Consider the following 22,998-nt stretch of genomic DNA (forward strand, 5'->3'; position numbering starts at 1 on the left):
GTGCGAGAGTGTTAGAGGGGAGGCAACAGAGCAGGAGATTGCAGTAGTCAAGGCGGGAGATGATGAGGGCATGGACTAAGGTTTTTGCAGATTCATGGTTTAGGAATGTTCGAATCCGAGAATTTTTAGGTTGAAGTCGGCAGGAAGGATTACCCTGAGGAAGCATGCTTGTGGGACTGGGGAGAGTGAGCAGCCATTTACTTTAATGGATAGGTCTGTTGGGGAGTCGAGTGAGACGGGGGAAAGATGATGAATTCTTATTTATCCATATTAAGTCTTAGAAATCTAGCAGAGAAGAAGGGTGATATAGGAGACAGACATTGTGGGTTTCTGGTTAGTAGAGAGGTGGTATGTGGTCCAGAGATGTAGATCTGTGTGTCATAAGCATAGAGGTGAAACTGAAAGCTGTGAGATTCTATGCCCTCTCCGAGGCCGAAGGTGTAGATGGAGAAGAGCAGACGACCTAGGACTGAACCTTGCAGGATTCCAACAGATAGGGGGCGAGGTAAGGAGGTGGTGTGCGAGTGGGAGACACTGAATGTCTTGTCTGTTAGGGATGACGAGACCCAAGATAGAGCCAAGTCAGTGATGCCAAGAGATGAGAGGGTCTGTAATAATAGGGAATAGTCCACTGTGTTAAAGGCAGAGGGCAAGTCTAGGAGGAGGAGTACAGAGTAGTATTGCTTGATTTTGGAAGTTAATAGGTCATTGGTGACTTTAGTTAGAGCAGTTTCAGTGGTGTGATACTGCTGGAAGTCATATTGTAAGCAGTCAAAGATGGAGCAAGATTAGAGGTGGGAGGACAGTTCAAGATGGACATGTTGTTCCTTTCATTTTGAGGCATAGGGGAGAAGTGGTGATGTGGGCGATAGCTAGATGGAAAGGATGGGTCAAGAGAGGGCTTTTTGAGGATAGGTGTTATTGAGGCATGTTTAAAGCTTGAGGGGAAAACACCAGTTGTTAGTGAAAGGTTGGAGAGAAGGGTTAGGGTTGAGATGAAGACTGTGGTGAAGTTTGGGATGAAGTGGGATGGGATCGGGTCAAGTGTACAGGCTGGTGAGATGTGATTTTGAGAGTAGAATGGAGAGTCAATGTTCTGTAATGGTGGAGAAGCTGGTTTTGGAGAAAGAAGGCTGAGCAGTTAGGAGAAAGGGCTCTGGGGTTGTCAAAGTCAAAGTCCAGCTGAGATGAGTGGAGAGATTGGGGGTGCTGGGGGATGGAGGAGGGAATTGAAAGTGTTGAATAACTGTTTAGGGTTGTGAGACAGGGAGGATATGAGAGATGAGAAGTAGGTTTTTTTGCTGCAGTGAGTGTGGCCTTGAAAGTAGTGAGGGGTTGTTTGAATGTGGTGAAGTGCTCATTGGAGTGGGATCTTTTCCATTTCCGCTCAGCAAACCTGGTAGCCCATCTCAGTTCTTTGGTCACGCTGGTGTGCCAGGGCTGTCTGTTGATTTTGCGAGCTATGGTATGTGTGAGAGGGGCAACCGATTCCAGAGATACAGCTTTGTGGTGTTATATAGAGCGGCGGCAGCATCCACATTGTGTAGGGAACTTATGTCGGTAAGAAGGAGCAGAGATTCAGACAGTGAGTGAAGATTGAAGTGTTTAAGATTTCTGCAAGGGCGTGTGAGTTTGTGTAGTCGGGTTTGTGGAGTGGGGATTGTGGACAAGGAGTGGAGAGGGAAGAGAATGTAAGTAGGTTGTGGTTGGAAAGAGGTAGAGGTGAGTTAGAGAGGTTAGATAGGGAGCAGAGGCGGGTGAAGATGAGGCCCAATGTGTGGCCATCTTTGTGAGTGGCTGCAGAAGACCATTAATTGAGGTCAAAGTAGGAAGTGAGAGATAGAAATTTAGTGGCAGCTGAGAGGGAAGTGTCAATAGGGATGTTGAAGTCACCCATGATGATAGTGCGGATGTCAGCAGAAAGGAAATGAAGTAGCAAGGTGGGGAAGTGGTCGAAGAAGGTGGTGGCTGGCCAGCCCTGGGGGGCAGTAAATGACTGCCAGATGGAGGCTGGAGGGGGTATAGATGTGCACAGAGTGCACCTCAAAGGAAGAGAGGGTAACAGAGGGTGGCAATGGGATTGGGGTGAAGGAGCAGTTATCTGACAGGAGAAAACCAACTCCTCCACATGCGTGCTGCTGGGGCGGGGGGTGTGGGAAAGGTGGAATCCACCTTATGAGAATGCAGCAGGAGAGGCTGTGTCAGAGGGGGTGAGCCAGGTTTCAGTGATGGCAAGGAAGGAAAGTTTGTGAGTAATGAAAAGATCATGGATGTAGGAAAGTTTGTTGAAGACAGAGTGAACATTCCATAGAGCTCCTGTTAGTGCTACTGGGGAAGTCAGCGCTGAGTGAATGGGTATAAGGTTAGCAAGGTTACTGAAAGTTGTGTTAGAGCATGGATTGGAGGTAGAAATGACTGTGGGAGTGTGGTGAGGAGGACCAAGATTTGGAGCAATATCACCGGCAGTGAGGAGGAGCAGAGAAAATGTTAGCAGGTGGGAGCAGGACAGGGCATTAGGGGGTTGTCTGTGTTTGGAGACAGGAGATTGTATGTTGAGAAACAGTTCTGAGGAGGTGAGATGGATGGGAAGGACTGGAGAAGAGATGAACAGTTCCTTACTAGGTGTTGGGATTAGGGGGGTTAGCACAAAGTGAAGGATTATAGGGGTAAGAGTGAATACAAACAGAAACATTGTTTACAGTGACTGTATCATGTTACCTTCAGATCCCTTCTGGTTCAATTCTGGATTAATTCTGAGCTTTACACTTGAATGATACACACTTACATGATGCATGGGGCAGACTGACGCCTTGGCAGACTTATGCTATGCAATATATGTGCAGCAAAGTGCATTCAGGTGTGAAGCAGTGGGGAGTGGTCTGCTCCTATCTTGGACAAATAATTCAGTGTGAGTCAGATGTATATGATCAAGGCAGAGTAAACAAAGTCATAAATAACATTGGGGTATTGCAGGGGTCAGTTGAAAAGCATACCAAGTTTTGCAACCGGTTGAGGTAGGAGAGTTCAGTGTGGAAAAGCTGGGTGACGTACCAAGTTTTGCAACAGGCTAAGGTAGGAAAGTTCAGTGTGGTAAAGCTGGGTGATGTACCAAGTTTTGCCAAAGGCTGAGGTAGGAAAGTTCAGTGTGCAAAAGCTGGGTGACTCACCTGTAGGGAGAATAGATAAATGGACATACTGAGTTGAGTGTGATAGTGTCAGATGGCAGGGATACATCATTCTGGATTAATTCTGAGCTTCACACTTGTATGATACACACTTTTATGATGCACGGGGCAGACTAACCAGCATGCCCAGCATTAATGCGCATGAGAAGATGGCGGTCACCGATGTCATAGGTTTAACCTTCCTTGTGTCCCGATGTCTCCCATCTGTCAGTGAAGCGAAAGACAATGGGTGAGAACAACATGGGGCGGGGCAGAACCCAGGTGCGCTCTGAGCAGATAAAGTCCAATATTTCACTGTCACAAGCACAAAAAGGATGAACACTGGGTCCAATCAACCACCCGCAAAGCCAATGCTTGAGACACCAAATATACTAGTTCTACAATTGAGCAAAATAACTGAGTGCAACATAGAGATACAAGTAAATAAAGGAACACAAATGCCAAAATAAACACATTAAATACATGATTGTCATGCGCATGTTAATAAAGTAAACATGATACTGATAAAGAGTTGATCCTCACATAAATATGTGAATCCCAAATTTTCTTTTGTGAAAATAAACTAGCCATGGCAATAAATAAATGATCCTCACATGTCTTCTAAAGACTGGATTTAACAAATCATATCAAGATACTCATACAGGAGATTAGTGCAGAATTACAGAAAACAGGCATATGATAAAACCTCATTCAGGACTGCAGGAGCCAGTGAGTGCATCCGAAAGATCCAACCACACTTTTTTGGATCAACATTTTATCATAATTGCCTCCCCTAGGGTTGGATCTAACCACTTCAATAACCCTAAAAGTGACTTCTTTGAGATCTCCTTGATGTACCCCGTTTATGTGTCTTGCTAATGGGGTGTCTCATTTGTGTCTTACGTCCCCAATGTGCTTGCCCACTCTCCTCCTGAATTCTCTTTTAGTCTTTCCCACATAATCTTTTGGGAAGGTGCAAGTAGCCGCATACACACGTCCTGTAGTCTTACAGTTAGAAAAATCACGGTGATAGAATCTTTTACCCATGGAAGAACTGCATAATTGCTTGCATGGTTTCATCCACTTACAGTTCACACAGTCATATCTAAAAAAAGTCACAGGTCTTGCTGTCCAACCAGGTACCCTCAGGGGTAAATCTTTTGAAAAAACTATGGACCAGATAGTCCCTGATAGATCGCCCCTTTGTAAATGTTAACAACAGTCGAAAGCCCACTATTCCCTCTAAACCAGGGTCAGCAGTGAGAAAGTCCCAGTGTTTTTTTAGGACTTCAAAGACTTTTCTGTTTTGACAGTCAAAGGTACCAATAATGTGAGAATAATCCTGATCTCCTCTTGCACATTTAGTGCGAGTTTGAGAGTAATTCACTTCTATCACATGATAAGGCATGGTTGAATGGCGTTTCAATGGTATGTCTAGAATGCCTTTTCTAAATAAATCTTTCTAATTTCCACTGACTCTTGCAAAAAAATCATCCATGTCGGAGCAGTTCCTTCTTAGCCTCCAAAATTGTCCCTTAGGGATGCCACGCTTAAGTGCCTGTGAATGGTGGCTATCCCATCTGAGCAGGCTATTAGTGCTTGTGGGTTTATGATAGATTTTAGTGCTAAATGACCCATTACTCTTCCTATGAATCTGGACATCTAGAAATGGCAAGGTTGTTTTCTTGAGTTCCGAGGTGAATCTCAGGCCTATGGTTTTAACATTGAGGTCCCTGATGAAATGCAGAAAACTTTCCTCTGTCCCTTGCCAGATAATGAAGATGTAATCGATGAACCTATACCACACTCCAAAGTGGGAGTGCCACCACTTCAGTTCATCAGTAAAGACAATGGTTTCCTCCCTTGAGCCCAGGAACAGATTGGCATAAGATGGGGCACAGGGACTCCCCATTGCTGAGACCCTGAGCTGGTGGAAGTACTTCCTGTCAAAAATAAAGAAATTATGGGTGAGCGCAAATTTGAGAAGATCCAACACAAATTGATTGTGTGTTTCAAACTGGACAGCTCTTGCACTGAGAAAATGTTTGACACTCAAAAGAGTAAACTCATGTGGTATGTTACTATAAAGTGATTCAACATCTATGGAGGCTGAGAAGGAACCCTCGACAACATAGATGTCCTCCAATTTGCGAAGGAGATAAAAAGTATCCCTGATGTATGAGAGTAGGGTGAGCACAAAGGGGCAGAGGATTTCATCAATGTACACCCCGGAATGTTGGATGAGAGAGTCTGAGCCTGAGACGATAGGGCAGAAGTGAAAAAGGGTTACCACAACTGAAGGATGGCACACAAGTAGGTTCCCAAACCATGCTGACTTGTGTAGTAAACTTGGCACACACCAGATGCTGAAGTGTAAGGATTTAATGCAGTCCAAAAGAGATTTATACATACAACAACGAAAAGTTTCGGTCAAACTGACCTTCCTCAGTGTACTCTAATGTAAGCAAAATTTGAATAAAAATTAGAAAATGTAACTTAAGTATATACATCAAGAAGAAAAAGGGTCAAAAATGAGGAAAAGGCACTGGCAAGAGTGCTTAACATCATTGTTAATCAAAGTCATAAGCCTAATGTTAGTGAACAGTAAATAGGACAGTACATAAATTATAGGACATTTGATTTTTAAGGAGGCAAAGGTGAGTGGACATGAAAAAGGGGAAGGAAAGGTCAATGGAAAAGGTGGACCTACCTGACTGCTAATTTGGAGAGTTGTGTGGATTTCCCCTGAAGAAAATAACTCTGTGTGGGTGAAGGATCACCATAGTGGTATAGTGACTTCATGTGATTTATGGAAATTACATATTAGAACAACTGTAAAAATGGCAAGAGGACAACAAACAAGTGTGGTAAGACGTGGGTGACCTGGCCTGTGTCAGTACCAGGTATGGGTGGCTCTAAGGACTTATATGGTGTAATCATAAAGAAACAGCTAAGTAGCAGTTGTATTTGTAGCTGGCAAGAGATTGCGGAAAATGACACTTACCCAGTCCAAATGTGGTATAAGGGATCAGAAAAATGCGGTGTCTGCTGCTAGTCAGGCCAGTGTACAGTGCCCCTGCTGCCATATAAATAGGTGCCATAGAAAGCATTCTGTCAGTGATGTGATGTGGGACCGAAAATGACATATCGGAAGTGTCATTCTTGTGCATTCAAGTGACCAGAGGTGGAGGTACATGCGTTCCACCTAACCGGAAGTAAGTATAGTGTTCCACAGTACATGTTCAATGCGTATCACAGACCAGAAGTACTACTGCGGTATCCATGTAAAAACTGTCAGGCTATGTGCGAATCCATAGAAAAAGCACTATATGGCGATTGTACAGGAGAAGACCAGTTCTGTTGACGTTGTGCTTATGTCTTATACATTTATTTTAAAATCTTGCTCATATATCAATGCTTTGTATGAATATCATTGTCCTGTAACTAATGTTATATATCTTTCTTACAGAGTCATCTATATTGATTAAGAAACTCCATGACTCCTACCTCAGCCCTTCCCATCCTTCGTCTCCTGTATTACCTGTTTTCCGTAATTCTGCACTAATCCCCTGTATGAGTATCTTGATATGATTTATATAATCTAGTCTTTAGAAGACATTTGAGGACCATTAATTTATTGGCATGACTAGTTTATTTTCCCAAAAGAAAATTTGGGATTCACATAATTATGTAAGGATCAACTCTTTATCAGTATCATGTTTACTTTATTAACATGCTCATGACAATCATGCATTTAATGTGTTTATTTTGACATCTGTGTTCCTTTATTTACTTGTATCTCTATGTTGCACTCAGTTATTTTGCTCAATTGTAGAACTAGTATATTTGGTGTCTCGAGTATTGGCTTTGCGGGCAGTTGATTGGACCCAGTGTTCATTCTTTTTGTGTTTGTGACAGTGAAATATTGGACATTATCAGCACAGATCACATCTGGGTTTTGCCCTGCCCCCTGTTGTTCTCACCCATTGTATTTCGCTCCTCTGACAGGGGAGACATCGAGACACATGTTCAGGGAGGGAGAACCCATGACATTGGTGGCCACATCCTGACATGCGCATTAATGCTGGCCATACACCAGACACGTATATCAGGGGCCGAGAGTGTGTTCCAGGCTGGAGCGCAAATGGCCCCAGTGGGTGACGCACTTCTGGTTTATTGCATCTGGGGCTGTGAATCGATGTCCAGTGATGCGTTCCAGGCTGGAGCGCACGCTGCTCCAGTGGATGATGAACTTCCGGTTCATGATTACCAGGAGTGGGTCACCATATTCGGAAACAGCACTTGCACAGGGGGATATGGCGCCTAAATACAAATATTACACTTTAATAACACCATTTTATTGAGGTCGAGGATGTTATATGTGTAATAAAGCATAAGCCCCTCATGAAGACATCTCTTTCTCATCCCTTTCTCTCTGCCTCACATTGATGTGGGAGGGACTGTGGATTATATGGGCTGGTATAAATAGGAACACAGGAGATCACCATGCAGCATCAACTCATCAAGGCTCCTGATGATCCACATTTGGTGAAATGCATAGAGTTCACTGAACAACCAACCCACCTTGTGCTGTTATCATGATGTTTTCATGTATCTTTTATAGAACAAATTATCTGATCAAGGTCTTTCATTTTTCCTACACTACTTGCAGGGATACTGCTCCTGGGAGAAGCAAGTATATTTATCTCAGGGACTCCCACGGTCAGGAGCCATGGAGTGGGGTGCTAAACTCCGCTGGCAGGTAGGACTGAATACAGCAGGGAACAGCTTAGGGAGGTACTATTTAGGACACTGTCTATTATCTGCATGCTATTCCTTTTTTATTGAGCAGTTCACTTTCCTGTTCATCTCTCTGATACTTGTTTGTCTGTATCCCATTTCTGCCAAAGCACCGTGTTGTCCTTGTTCCCTGCACCTAGAGAGTTTGCTGTTGTCCTGACTCACCAGCACAGGGATATCAAGGACCTTCAGGGACAGCCATTGAGGAGTGGGGGTGCCATCACTCGCTTATCTGTTTAGGGCACCAACCTCCGCAGACAGGCAGGTGCGGTTTTTCTATTGCAGAGTGGACTTAGAGAGCACAGTTCATGTGAACAGTGATTGAGGTTTGTATTTTGTCTTTTAATTAGGTGTATTAAAAGTGAATTTTTATCCTTTATATCTAAAAAACCTTTGAGATTTTTTTTAGCTAGCCTTTCAACAAGCTTTATTAGGTTGCCAAACTGGAACAGTAACACGGATGTACTGTAAGAAGTCTGTGTTCGATACGAAACTTGAACTTTACAGTTTGGGTTCGCACATAACTATTTATGACCTATCCGTTGGATAACTCAGCAAAATGAGTTCAGTAAGGGTCTGCCACTCAGCACTCCCAATGATCAGCTTAAAATCAATCTGGCAGAGCCAGGAACTAAGCAGTGTTCGGAGCACACTAGCAAGTGGAGCACATCAAGTACTCAGCAGCAGGCACTAAGCAGTGTACGGAGTTGTGGTGCTCCACTATGCCCATTGCTCAGTTCCAGTAACTGCTGAAGCAGGTTACAGCTGACCAGTAAGGGTGCTGGATGTTGGATCCCACCAACTTAATAATGATGACCTAGCCTGAGGTTAGAATAACAATTGTTCGGTCCAGAAACATCCCTTTAAAACTGAACAAAAGAGATTTCAGAAGGCCATTTTCTGAATAACATATAAGGTTGCTCTGTAAAGAAGGGTGGTTTTGGATGTCAAAGCTAGTTTAAAGTGAGACTGCCATTTGTTCTTTTTTTATAACATATCATAAATCTGTATTTTTATCTGCATTTGTAACAGTTGTTCATGTCACAAAAATACACCAATGGTTTGCAGAAAATTGTCTAAATTGCTATTATAATTTGTTGAAAAATTGTAGTGAATACCTTGTTTTAGCAAAACCCAAGTCATTATCTGTATAGAAAAGCTTCTGTTAAATGCCTATGCTACTTTAATATTATAGTATGGTAAGGAGTAGTATGTTAATAATTTAGCACAGGGAATGGCTGCTTGGATGATTTCTACATTCGAATGTTTCATTTTTAGCTCTGACACGCTGGGTAAATTAAAAAAAAAGTTCTGTACTTTGCCTCAGATCATTGTTTTGTTGACCTGAAGTAAAGTGCTAGACTTTGTGTTTTACGATATTTTGATGGAAAGGCATGATCACGGGACCTTACTCCCTGTGCTGCCAATAATATTGATGAGTGTGTCGAACTGGCTACCACTAAAATGCTGTAAACTGGGTAAATTAACCATTAGCTTAACAGCAGGTATGCTACTCCATTAATTTAGTGCATTACGTCACTCTAGTCTTTTTGCGTCATGCGGTATTTCTGACACAAAGTGTATTATAACAACATATCTGCCATTGAAGGCGTCATTGTACATTTTAGGAACAAAAGCAATTTGGCAAATGAAGACTAGAGTTCCAAATTCTTTCACTGTCCAAATAAACAATTCATGAATATTAATTCCACAGATATTATTCAACATTATAAATCATTGTGAAATCATTAAAATTGTAGAAGCTAAAGCTAAAACAGTGACTATCATCCAAAAATATTTATCGATAATTTATAGAAAATAATGTTTTAAATTTATTTGCTTGTAATATAAAATAACAGGTCATTTAATGTGTAGCTTGTGCATGCTAATGAAGAACACACAAGATGTTTCCACAATAGGAGAGTTTATCAGATACTTAGCATTGTGTTTGGGTTTCCCTAAGGGTTTAAACTTTAGATCAAGCTTAATTTATCATTATTAAACATTGATTTGTATCTACTCATTTATCTGTAAGCAAATGTAGCGAGTTAACCTTTTTTATCTGCTTTTCCTTGAAGCATTTGTAATGTCAGTTAAATGTGTAAGTTTTCTATCTGATAGGAACTTTGCTTCTTCAACAAGATAACTTGCCATTTGTAAGGTTGTATATAATATGACAAGCAAGTATTGCACTGCTAGCAATGTCAGCAACATTCACAAAAAAGAGGCTGGAAGTGAATAATAGCATTAAGAAATACATTTTCTAATGTTTTATGCTTTTCAAAAAAGTATTTTCATTGTTAATGCTAGGGTTAGGGATTTATTTTAAAATTAAGATATCATGTTTTTAATATTTACTTTACACTTTTAGTTAAGGTTCTAAAGACAGAATTCATTAAAATGCAAAAATAGTGGAACTGCAGAATAGAAAAAGCAAAATGTAATATTCTTTTTAAAACGTTATTTTTTTTAGATTAATACTCAACCAAAATAGATACAATCAAGAGAGAAGGCTGATGAAGCCAGGCATGCATAGAGACATTGTAAAACAAAGTGGTTTACAATTTAGCTCTCAATGGCTTGGCTGAAATGATGGGAGATGCTCTTTGTGCTGGTGGATCCCATCAACAGCATTGGCGATGAAGGTGAAAAAGAGGTAAGGCTGCAGCATTGTTCATAGCTGCCAGTAGTATGGCGACACTAGTAGATCTTTCAAGAGATGGAATATCCATTCATTGCATCTATTAAACATATATAGAGGAAGCGCTATAGGAGGAGGCAATATGGCAAAATATCAGCTACATCAAGTGTGGGGAGACGAGGGACCCAAAAACAATACAGGTAAGCTAGATCTTCTAACATGTTATTTCACCGCCAATAAATGACAAGGTGGGATATGGCGTGCTGTATCACATTTGTAACAGAAAAAAATAGTTTTGTTTAATCTGCATAAGCTCTGCAGACACGTTAGCAACTGCCAAAAATGTTTTTTTTTATTGTGCTACAGTTCAAATTACAGAGCAATTTCACCGCCACTAAATATCGCATTTGTAAAATATTTTCTTTTAATCTGGATGAGCTATGCAGACAGCAGAATTTCACCACCACTAAATGATAAGGTGGGATATGGAGTGCTGAATCGCCTTAGCAACTGCCCAATTTTTTTTTTTACTGTGCAACAGCTCTGCACACCGAACAATTTCATCGCCACAAAATTACAAGGTGGGATATGGAGGGCTGTGTCACGTTTAGAAACATCATTTTTAATTTTTTTTAATCTGCATGAGCTCTGCAGACAGCTGAATTTCCCCACCACTAAATGGCAAGATGAGATATGGTGTGCTGAAACACGTTAGCAACTGCCCACATTTTTTTTTAACTGTGCAACAGGTCAAATCACAGAACAATTTCACCATCACAAAATGAGGGAGCCAGGCTTTATGTGTGGGGGGCCCCTGACTGGCCAGCAGGTTCTATGGGGTTAAGGTGCTGCCTGCTCTTTTTCATCCTTACCTTGTGGAAGGTGTTCATTGGCTGGAAAAGGGTTTCCTTCTGGTGCTGGTTCATCCCCACTCAAGGGGTATAAATTGTAATGCCTGAGAGGCCCCCCTCCCCCCCTTCTTGTTTGATTTCCTTTTTGTGGGTTAATTGGGTGTTATAGTTGGATGGTTTGTGCAATGCTGGATGAAAGTTGCAGTGTTGGTGGAAGAACAAGACTAGGTAACATGTACCGGGAGTCCGGTGGCATATCCCCACAACTTCCGATGGTTAACATGGAGAGCTGCGACCTTATCCCTCCAACATTGGGTGTTAATATAAAAGAGAAGTGCTGTTTGTAAATGATTACTTCCTAATAAAGTTGTATTTTGAATGGGGGTTTACGGTGCTTTCTTTGCATCGGGGGAAAAAGAAGGGGCGGGTTTATAAGGTATGGACAGTCTGACAAGATAAGATATGGCGAACTGTACCACATTTGTAACAGAAAAAAAATTATTTTTAATCCACATAAGCTATGCAGTCAGCTGAAATTCACTGTCACTAAATGACAAGGTGGGATATGGGGTGCTGAATCACGTTTAGCAACAGCAAAATTTTTTTAATCTGCATGAGCTGTGTAGATAGCTCAATTTCACCAACACTAATTGACAAGGTGAGATATGGTGTGCTGAATCACGGTAGCAACTGCCCAATTTTTTTTTTATTACTGGTCAACAGCTCAAGTCACAGAACAATGTCACCACCACTAAATGTCAAAGTTACATATGCCTTGCTGTTTCACATTTAGCAACTGAAAAAATAAGATTTAGAAAGGTTTACTCGTGCATGGAGCACAATAGAAGTAGTACAACACACTTCTATGAAATGTACTTTATTGTCTTTCTCTGTGGACCTCAATAATGGCACAAAAAAATGCTGGAAGGTCGATTTCACAGCCACATAGGACACTAGCTATCTAAGCTTTCTGACTTAGAAACAACTGCCTAGTAGTGATGAGCGAGCATGCTTGGGTGTCCTCCGATAATTTGGCGTGCTCGGAGATTTAGTTTTTGTCATCTTATCTGTATGATTTGCGACTTGTAGACAGGCTGAATACATGTGTGGAATGCCTGTTAGGGAATTCCCACATTCAGCCTGTCTACAAGTCGCAAATCATGCAGATAAGATGACAAAAACTAAATCTCCGAGCACGCCAAAATACTCTGAGACCACTCGAGCATGCTCGGGAAAACCCGAGCAACGAGTATACTCGCTCATCACTGCTGCCTAGCTAACTAGTTAAAATATATCAGCACCCAGGCACAGCGTCAGGAGCAGCCTCTCTGTGCTGTTATATTGACAAAATAGAGCCAAAACAAGATGGCCTCTCTTTATATAGTGATGGATATGTGATTTCTGCAGCCAATGACACAAGCCATTGTGTCGGGACATTATGGGTGTTTCCTGCATCCTGATTTGCTAGCGACAATGTGCACACATAAAGTAAAAAAAAAAAGAAAAGTTTACAAGCATGCCGCTCCTCTGAGCACTGCCAACCCCCTACCTTCATCAAACACGTGCCTCACGCTTATCATACACCACCACTATCCTAGACAAAGTGCTAGGATCCAAGCCAAATTGGAACATTTTCGCTCATCTCTAATCATAACATCATATCTACTCTAAAATGGTATAAATAAAAATGCCAAATCAACAGAAAAGTAAACCCTCATTAAGCAACCTTCCCTGAAAAGACTGTCTGGAAAGAGTTGTGCATTAAAAAATACAGCAATTAATTACATTTTTATTCCACAGGTCCCTCTGGTCTCACAGAGGTAGATGGCTAAAGACCATTGTAGTCGATGCTTAGATTGGATGACCAATGCTTGTAGATGGGATGGATGTCACAGTTGCAGCCCTGCTAAATAATTGTAAGAAGCAGCTGAGAGATGGAACTGAAGCAACAGGGATATGTAATGGCAAATAATGCATATTTTGTTATTTTTAAGCATTTTTCCTCTTAAACCTATTTTTGTTATTAAATAACAACACCTTTAATGCCATTTGGCATTGCAACGCATGGCATAAATGAACTCATTTGCTACCATCTAAGGAACTGGATGGTATTTTTTTTTCTTATTTCTAAACGCAATAAATGAACTCCTGCATTTGACCAAATGTAAGGAGTTTTGTAATATGTCACTTAATAACCATTCTCTAGCCCGCAGTAAAACTGTAACAACTGTTTGCTTTGAGATTTCCTCTACAATGATACAGATTTTCTTGACCTTTCTTTTTCTATCTTGCCCGCTGTTTAATCAATATACCACACATTTACAGTTGTGGCCAAAAGTATTGACACCCCTGCAATTCTGTCAGATAATACTTAGTTTCTTCCTGAAAATGATTGCAAACACAAATTCTTTGGTATTATTATCTTTATTTAATTTGTCTTAAATGAAAAAACACAAAAAGAATTGTCCTAAAGCCAAATTGGATATAATTCCACACCAAACAGAAAAAAGAGGGTGGACAAAAGTATTGGCACTGTTCGAAAAATCATGTGATGCTTCTCTAATTTGCGTAATTAACAGCACCTGTAACTTACCTGTGGCACCTAACAGATGTTGGCAATAACTAAATCACACTTGCAGCCAGTTGACATGGATTAAAGTTGACTCAACCTCTGTCCTGTGTCCTTGTGTGTACCACATTGAGCATGGAGAAAAGAAAGAAGACCAAAGAACTGTCTGAGGACTTGAGAAACCACATTGTGAGGAAGCATGAGCAATCTCAAGGCTACAAGTCCATCTCCAAAGACCTGAATGTTCTTGTGTCTACCGTGCGCAGTGTCATCAAGAAGTTTAAAGCCCATGGCACTGTGGCTAACCTCCCTACATGTGGACGGAAAAGAAAAATTGACAAGAGATTTCAATGCAAGATTGTGCGGATGTTGGATAAAGAACCTCGACTAACATCCAAACAAGTTCAAGCTGCCCTGCAGTCCAAGGGTACCACAGTGTCTACCCGTACTATCCATCGGCATCTAAATGAAAATGGACTGTATGGTAGGAGACCCAGGAAGACCCCACTTCTTACCCCGAGACATAAAAAAGCCAGGCTGGAGTTTGCCAAAACTAGCCTGAAAAAGCCTAAAACGTTTTGGAAGAATGTTCTCTGGTCACATGAGACAAAAGTAGAGCTTTTTGGGCAAAGGCATCAACATAGAGTTTACAGGAGAAAAAAAGAGGCATTCAAAGAAAAGAACACGGTCCCTACAGTCAAACATGGTGGAGGTTCCCTGATGTTTTGGGGTTGCTTTGCTGCCTGTAGCACTGGACTGCTTGATCGTGTGTATGGCATTATGAAGTCAGAAGACTACCAACAAATTTTGCAGCATAATGTAGGGCCCAGTGTGAGAAAGCTGGGTCTCCCTCAGAGGTCATGGGTCTTCCAGCAGGACAATGACCCAAAACACAGTTCAAAAAGCACTAGAAAACGGTTTGAGAGAAAGCACTGGAGACTTCTAAGGTGGCCAGCAATGAGTCCAGACCTGAATCCCATAGAACACCTGTGGAGAGATCTAAAAATGGCAGTTTGAAGAAGGCACCCTTCAAATATCAGGGACCTGGAGCAGTTTGCCAAAGAAGAATGGTCTAAAATTCCAGCAGAGCATTGTAAGAAACTCATTGATGGTTACCGGAAGCAGTTGGTCGCAGTTATTTTGGCTAAAGGTTGTGCAACCAAGTATTAGGCTGAGGGTGCCAATACTTTTGTCTGGCCCATTTTTGGAGTTTTGTGTGAAATGATCAATGTTTTGCTATTTGCTTTATTCTCTTTTGTGTTTTTTCATTTAAGACAAATTAAATGAAGATAATAATGCCAAAGAATTTGTGTTTGCAATCATTTTCAGGAAGAAACTGAGTATTATCTTACAAAATTGCAGGGGTGTCAATACTTTTGGCCACAACTGTATGTGCTTCATGTATTCCCAAAGGCTTACAGTATTATTCACTTCAAAAAAATAGATGTATTTTTCATCTATCACTCTGCATATACTAGTGTCCTGTAACAAAGAAACATTGTCTCGATTGCATATGCTGACTCAAGTCTAAATTAGAAGAGATAGCGATAATTAATGGTGTATACCCTGGGAATGTAGTAGTAGTTTTCATTGCATTTGCTAAGATTTCTGTGTTTGTATGTGAATTAAAAATGATGTGAACGAAAACCATACACTTACCTATTGATTATACTGAAGAATTTTTTTTCCACATTCCTAAGGCCATCTTCACATGTTAAGTATTTGGACAGGTTTTTACATTAGTATTTGAAAGCCAAAACCAGGATTGGGTGAAAAATACAGAAGTGGTGACATGTTTCTATTATACTTTTCTTCTGGTTTTGGCTTACAAATACTGAGGTAAAATACTGAACGTGGTCTTAGGGACTGTGTACACTGTGACACTGAATCTTTTTGCTGAGTTTTTGGACCAGAAACTGGATATGTGCACATCAGGTGGATTTCACCACAGAAGCTGATATAAAAAAAAACAATTAAAAAATATTGAAAGTAATGAACACAATATACCCATCTATATATATATATATATATATGTATATATATATATACATACATATATATATATATATATACAGTCATATGTAAAAGTTTGGGCACCCCTATTAATGTTAACCTTTTTTCTTTATAACAATTTTGATTTTTGCAACAGCTATTTCAGTTTAATATATCTAATTACTGATGAACTCAGTTATATTTCTGGATTCAAATGAGGTTTATTGTACTAACAGAAAATGTGCAATCTGCATTTAAACAAAATTTGTCCGGTGCAAAAGTATGGGCACCCTGATCATTTTCTTGATTTGAACACTCCTAACTACTTTTTACTGACTTCCTGAAGCACTAAATTGGTTTTGTAACCTCATTGAGCTTTGAACTTCATAGCCAGGTGTATCAAATCATGAGAAAAGGTATTTAAGGTGGCCACTTGCAAGTAGTTCTCCTATTTGATTCTCCTATGAAGAGTGGCATCATGGACTCCTCAAAACAACTCTCAAGTGATCTGAAAACAAAGATTATTCAACATAGCTTTTCAGGGGAAGGATACAAAAAGTTGTCTCAGAGATTTAACCTGTCAGTTTCCACTGTGAGGAACATAGTAAGGAAATGGAAGAACACAGGTTCAGTTCTTGTTAAGCCCAGAAGTGGCAGGCCAAGAAAAATATCAGAAAGGCAGAGAAGAAGAATGGTGAGAACAGTCAAGGACAATCCACAGACCACCTCCAAAGACCTGCAGCATCATCTTGCTGCAGATGGTGTCACTGTGCATCGGTCAACAATACAGCGCACTTTGCACAAGGAGAAGCTGTATGGGAGAGTGATGCGAAAGAAGCCGTTTCTGCAAGCACGCCACAAACAGAGTCGCCTGAGGTATGCAAAAGCACATTTGGACAAGCCAGTTACATTTTGGAAGAAGGTCCTGTGGACTGATGAAACAAAGATTGAGTTGTTTGGTCATACAAAAAGGCGTTATGCATGGAGGCTAAAAAACACAGCATTCCAAGAAAAACACTTCCTACCCACAGTAAAATTTGGTGGCGGTTCCATCATGCTTTGGGGCTGTGTGGCCGATGCCGGCACCGGGAATCTTGTTAAAGTTGAGGGTCGCATGGATTCAACTCAGTATCAGCAGATTCTTGACAATAATGTGCAAGAATCAGTGACGAAGTTGAAGTTACGCAGGGGATGGATATTTCAGCAAGACAATGATCCAAAACACCGCTTCAAATCTACTCAGGCATTCATGCAGAGGAACAATTACAATGTTCTGGAATGGCAATCCCAGTCCCCAGACCTGAATATCATTGAACATCTGTGGGATGACCATCAAACTTAACTGAACTGGAATTGTTTTGTAAACAGGAATGGTCACAAATACCTTCATCCAGGATCCAGGAACTCATTAATAGCTACAGGAAGCGACTAGAGGCTGTTATTTTTGCAAAAGGAGGATCTACAAAATATTAATGACACTTTTATGTTGAGGTGCCCATACTTTTGCACCGGTCAAATTTTGTTTAAATGCAGATTGCACATTTTCTGTTAGTACAATAAACCTCATTTGAATCCAGAAATATAACTGAGTCCATCAGTAATTAGATATATGAAACTGAAATAGCTGTTGCAAAAACCAAAATTGTTATGAAGAAAAAAGGTTAACATTAATTGGGGTGCCCAAACTTTTACATATGACTGTATATATATATATATATATTATAAAATATATACTGATATACAGGGTGGGCCATTTATATGGTTACAACTGGGTGGACAATTTATAAAGTCGGACCCAAAATGGCCGACTTCTAAAAAGGGCCACCATGGTCACCAACCATCTTGAAAAGTTTCCCTCCTCCCATATACTAATGTGCTACAAACAGGAAATTGTTGATATCACCAACCATTCCCATTTTATTTAGGTGTATCCATATATATGGTCCACCCTGTACTGTGTGTGTGTAAATATATATATATATATATATATATATATATATATATATATATATATATATATATATATATATATATATATATATATTATGCAGGCCAAAATAACCAGGGTATGTGATCTTTTTATCAGAGTCCGTTGGATGTTTTGGGCTGTCAATATGATTTAAAAAGAGAAAACACAGTAGTTTGCTAATAAATGGCTTCACCCAACCACTAGCCATGAGTGGAGAAAAAGAGAAAAGTTTTGGTGTTATAATTCATATTCTCTGAAAAAAGGCCAGGAAAGCAAGAATTCTGCCGGGGTATGTAAACTTTTGAGCACAACTGTTTGTTTGTATATATGTAAATTCCTCAAAAACTTTGAGTTTCTGCTCAATGTGTATGTGAAAACACGTCTTTTTCAATGTTCTTTTTCGTTGATTTCTGCTGCAGAGACTACCTGAAATCCTATAAAAAAAACAGCCCATAGAATGAACATATGCATTTCTATGGAAAAACTATGTGCTGTGCATGTGTTCGCTAATGTGTGCATATATTCAGCCACCTGAGTTTACTTTCACAAAGCCGCTTCAGTACACAAGCAATGTAGTTTGCTGTTCATTATGTTAATTTTTCTTTTGCAATATTTTTATGGCATTTTTTTAGGTGAATTTCTGCAGATCTCACCTGAAAAAAGACGTATTGACCAAGCCATTTCCTGCTCCTAAAATTCAGCAAAAATATTTTGTGTGACCATAGGCTTAAAGTTCTCCTCTAAGAAACCTTATAGAATTACAAGATACAGAAAAAAAATGTTTTTAAATTTGAGTCAGGGAAGTAAATTTGGCGAAATCATTAGTTATACAATATAATCTCTTTCAGATCAGATAAATAATCTCAAATTGTATGCACACATATAAGGATAGTCTGATAGCAACTGATAGCAACACTGCAGAAGAAATGCTAGTCTAAAGGGTCAGAATCCTTGTAGGAATGCTCGGACCTGACACCCATAATGTGGTGGTGCACCATCTTCTTGGAAAAACTCTGGGAACATGTCATCTTCAGTGCATGAAGAGGGCAGCACATCATCATGTAGCAATATCAGATATCCAGTGGCAATGAGATTTCCATTGATGAAGAATGGCCCCACCACACCATACCATCAATTATGGGTGTCAAGTCCGAGCATTCCTACATGATCAGTTTCCTGGAAAGTGGATTGGTTGTTGTGGGCCAGGTGAATGGCCACCAATGTCTCCCAATCTGACTCCCTTAGACTTTTATCTTTGGGGTCATCTGAAGGCAATTGTCTATGCTGTGAAGAAACGAGATGTGCAGCATCTGAAACAACGGATACTGGAAGCCTGTGCTAGAATTTCTTCTGCGGTGTTGCTATCAGTGTGTCAAGAGTGGAAGAAGAGGGTTGCATTGACAATCCAACACAATGGGCAGCACTTTGAACATATTTTATAAGTGGTCATAAACTTGTAAATAACTCATGAAAGAATAAAGTTTAGTTAAAACCAAGAACACCATTGTTTTTCTTGTGATATTCTCAATAAGTTTGATGTGTCACATGACCCTCTTCTCATTGAAAAAAAATAAAGTTGGATCCAAAATGGCTGTCTTCAAAATGGCCGCCATGGTCACCACTAGTGTTGAGCATTCCGATACCGCAAGTGTCGGTTATCGGCCGATACTTGCTGTATCGGAATTCCGATACCGACATCCGATATTTTTTCAATATCGGGCATCGGAATCGGAAGTTCAAAGTTGATTGACAGCCGAAATGACGTCATCATGATGCGCGTGTGTGCGCATCATGATGCGCCGTCATTTCGGGCCTTCCGGGGGTCTCTGCCGGCCTGCCGGGGGGCTATGTGGACTGCCCGGGGTCTGTACCGGCCTGCCGGGGGGCTGTGCCGGCCTGCCGGTGGTCTGTGCACCCTGTGGGGGTCTGTACCGGCCTGCCAGGGGCTGTGCTGATGTCTGGGGGTCTGTGCAAGCATCGTCCGATGGGACTACAAGTCCCATCTGGCGATGCCTGCTACCATGACAGTGATTGACACATTAGCCAATGATGGGACAGTAGTAGTCCCATCATCCGGCTTATGTGTTAAATGTTTAAAAAAAAAAAAAATACTACATACATACTACATACATGCTACATACATACTACATGCTACATACATACCACATATATACTACATGCATGCTACATACATACTACATGCATGCTACATACATACTACATGCTACATACATACTACATACATACTACATGCATGCTACATACATACTACATGCTACATACATACCACATATATACTACATACATACTACATGCATGCTACATACTACATGCTACATACATACCACATATATACTACATACATACTACATGCATGCTACATACATACTACATGCTACATATATACTACATGCATGCTACATACATACTACATGCTACATACATACTACATACATACTACATGCATGCTACATACATACTACATGCTACATACATACCACATATATACTACATGCATGCTACATACATACTACATACATACTACATGAATGCTACATACATACTACATGCTACATACATACCACATATATACTACATACATACTACATGCATGCTACATACTACATGCTACATACATACCACATATACTACATACATACTACATGCATACTACATGCTACATATATACTACATGCATGCTACATACATACTACATACATACTACATGCATGCTACATACATACTACATGCTACATACATACCACATATATACTACATGCATGCTACATACATGCTACATGCTACATACATACTACATACATACTACATGCATGCTACATACATACTACATGCTACATACATACCACATATATACTACATACATACTACATACATGCTACATACTGTACATACTACATGCATGCTACATACAAAACATTCATACAATACATACATAGACATACAGTACATATAACATAGAGTAACATACATACCAATACTTGTCACATTGTTCCCCGAAGCCATTGTCGTCTACGGAATAAATATTAACATAACAAACCACAAAAATACTCACCCATGATCCGAAGCAGTCCACGAGTGTGTCCCACGACGATATTGGGTAGAGAACTGCAGCATCAGCTGATGCTGCCGCTCTCTACGGGCTGCAGGAATCCAATGACGGAAGGTAGGTATCCTTCCGCACTGTATTCCTCCGCCACTTAAAAAAAAAAAGTCCCTAGTCTCACTTTATGGTAAAAGCTGTGTGGGAATTTTGCTGATGCTGCAGTTCTCTACCCAAGATCGTCGTGGGACACACTCGTGGACTGCTTCGGATCATGGGTGAGTATTTTTGTGGTTTGTTATGTTAATATTTATTCCGTAGACGACAATGGCTTCGGGGAACAATGTGACAAGTATTGGTAAGTATGTTACTCTATGTTATATGTACTGTATGTCTATGTATGTATTGTATGAATGTATTGTATGTAGCATGCATGTAGTATGTATGTATGTAGTATGTATGTGGTATGTATGTAGCATGTAGTATGTATGTAGCATGCATGTAGTATGTATGTAGTATGTATGTAGTATGTATGTAGCATGTAGCATGTATGTAGCATGCATGTAGTATATATGTAGTATGTATGTAGCATGTAGTATGTATGTAGCATGTAGTATGTATGTAGCATGCATGTAGTATATATGTGGTATGTATGTAGCATGTAGTATGTATGTAGCATGCATGTAGTATATATGTAGTATGTATGTAGCATGTAGTATGTATGTAGCATGCATGTAGCATGTAGTATGTATGTAGCATGTAGTATGTATGTAGCATGCATGTAGTATTTATGTAGTATGTATGTAGCATGTAGTATGTATGTAGCATGTAGTATGTATGTAGCATGCATGTAGTATATATGTAGTATGTATGTAGCATGCATGTAGTATATATGTAGTATGTATGTAGCATGTAGTATGTATGTAGCATGTAGTATGTATGTAGCATGCATGTAGTATATATGTAGTATGTATGTAGCATGTAGTATGTATGTAGCATGTAGTATGTATGTAGCATGTATGTAGTATATATGTAGTATGTATGTAGCATGTAGTATGTATGTAGCATGCATGCAGTATGTATGTAGCATGTAGTATGTATGTAGTATGTATGTAGCATGCATGTAGTATATATGTAGTATGTATGTAGCATGCAGTATGTATGTAGCATGCATGCAGTATGTATGTAGCATGCATGTAGTATATATGTAGTATGTATGTAGCATGTAGTATGTATGTAGCATGCCTGTAGTATGTATGTAGTATGTATGTAGCATGCATGTAGTATATATGTAGTATGTATGTAGCATGTAGTATGTATGTAGCATGCATGTAGTATGTATGTAGCATGCATGCAGTATGTATGTAGCATGCATGTAGTATGTATGTAGTATATATGTAGCATGTAGTATGCATGTAGCATGTATGTAGTATGTATGTAGCATGTAGTATGTATGTAGCATGCATGTAGCATGTAGTATGTATGTAGCATGTAGTATGTATGTAGCATGCATGCAGTATATATGTAGCATGCATGTAGTATGTATGTAGTATGTATGTAGCATGTAGTATGTATGTAGCATGCATGTAGTATGTATGTAGCATGCATGCAGTATGTATGTAGCATGCATGTAGTATATATGTAGTATGTATGTAGTATGTAGCATGTATGTAGCATGTAGTATGTATGTAGCATGCATGTAGTATATATGTACTATGTATGTAGTATGTATGTAGCATGCATGTAGTATGTATGTAGTATTTTTTTTTTTTTTTTACATTTAACACATTAGCCGGATGATGGGACTACTACTGTCCCATCATTGGCTAATGTGTCAATCACTGTCATGGTAGCAGGCATCGCCCGATGGGACTTGTAGTCCTATCGGACGATGCCTGCACAGACCCCCGGACATCAGCACAGCCCCCCGGCAGGCCGGCACAGCCCCCCG

This window comes from Dendrobates tinctorius, unplaced genomic scaffold, assembly GCF_039654945.1.
Source record: "Dendrobates tinctorius isolate UK_male_01 unplaced genomic scaffold, ASM3965494v1 ptg000046l, whole genome shotgun sequence".
NCBI lineage: Eukaryota > Metazoa > Chordata > Amphibia > Anura > Dendrobatidae > Dendrobates > Dendrobates tinctorius.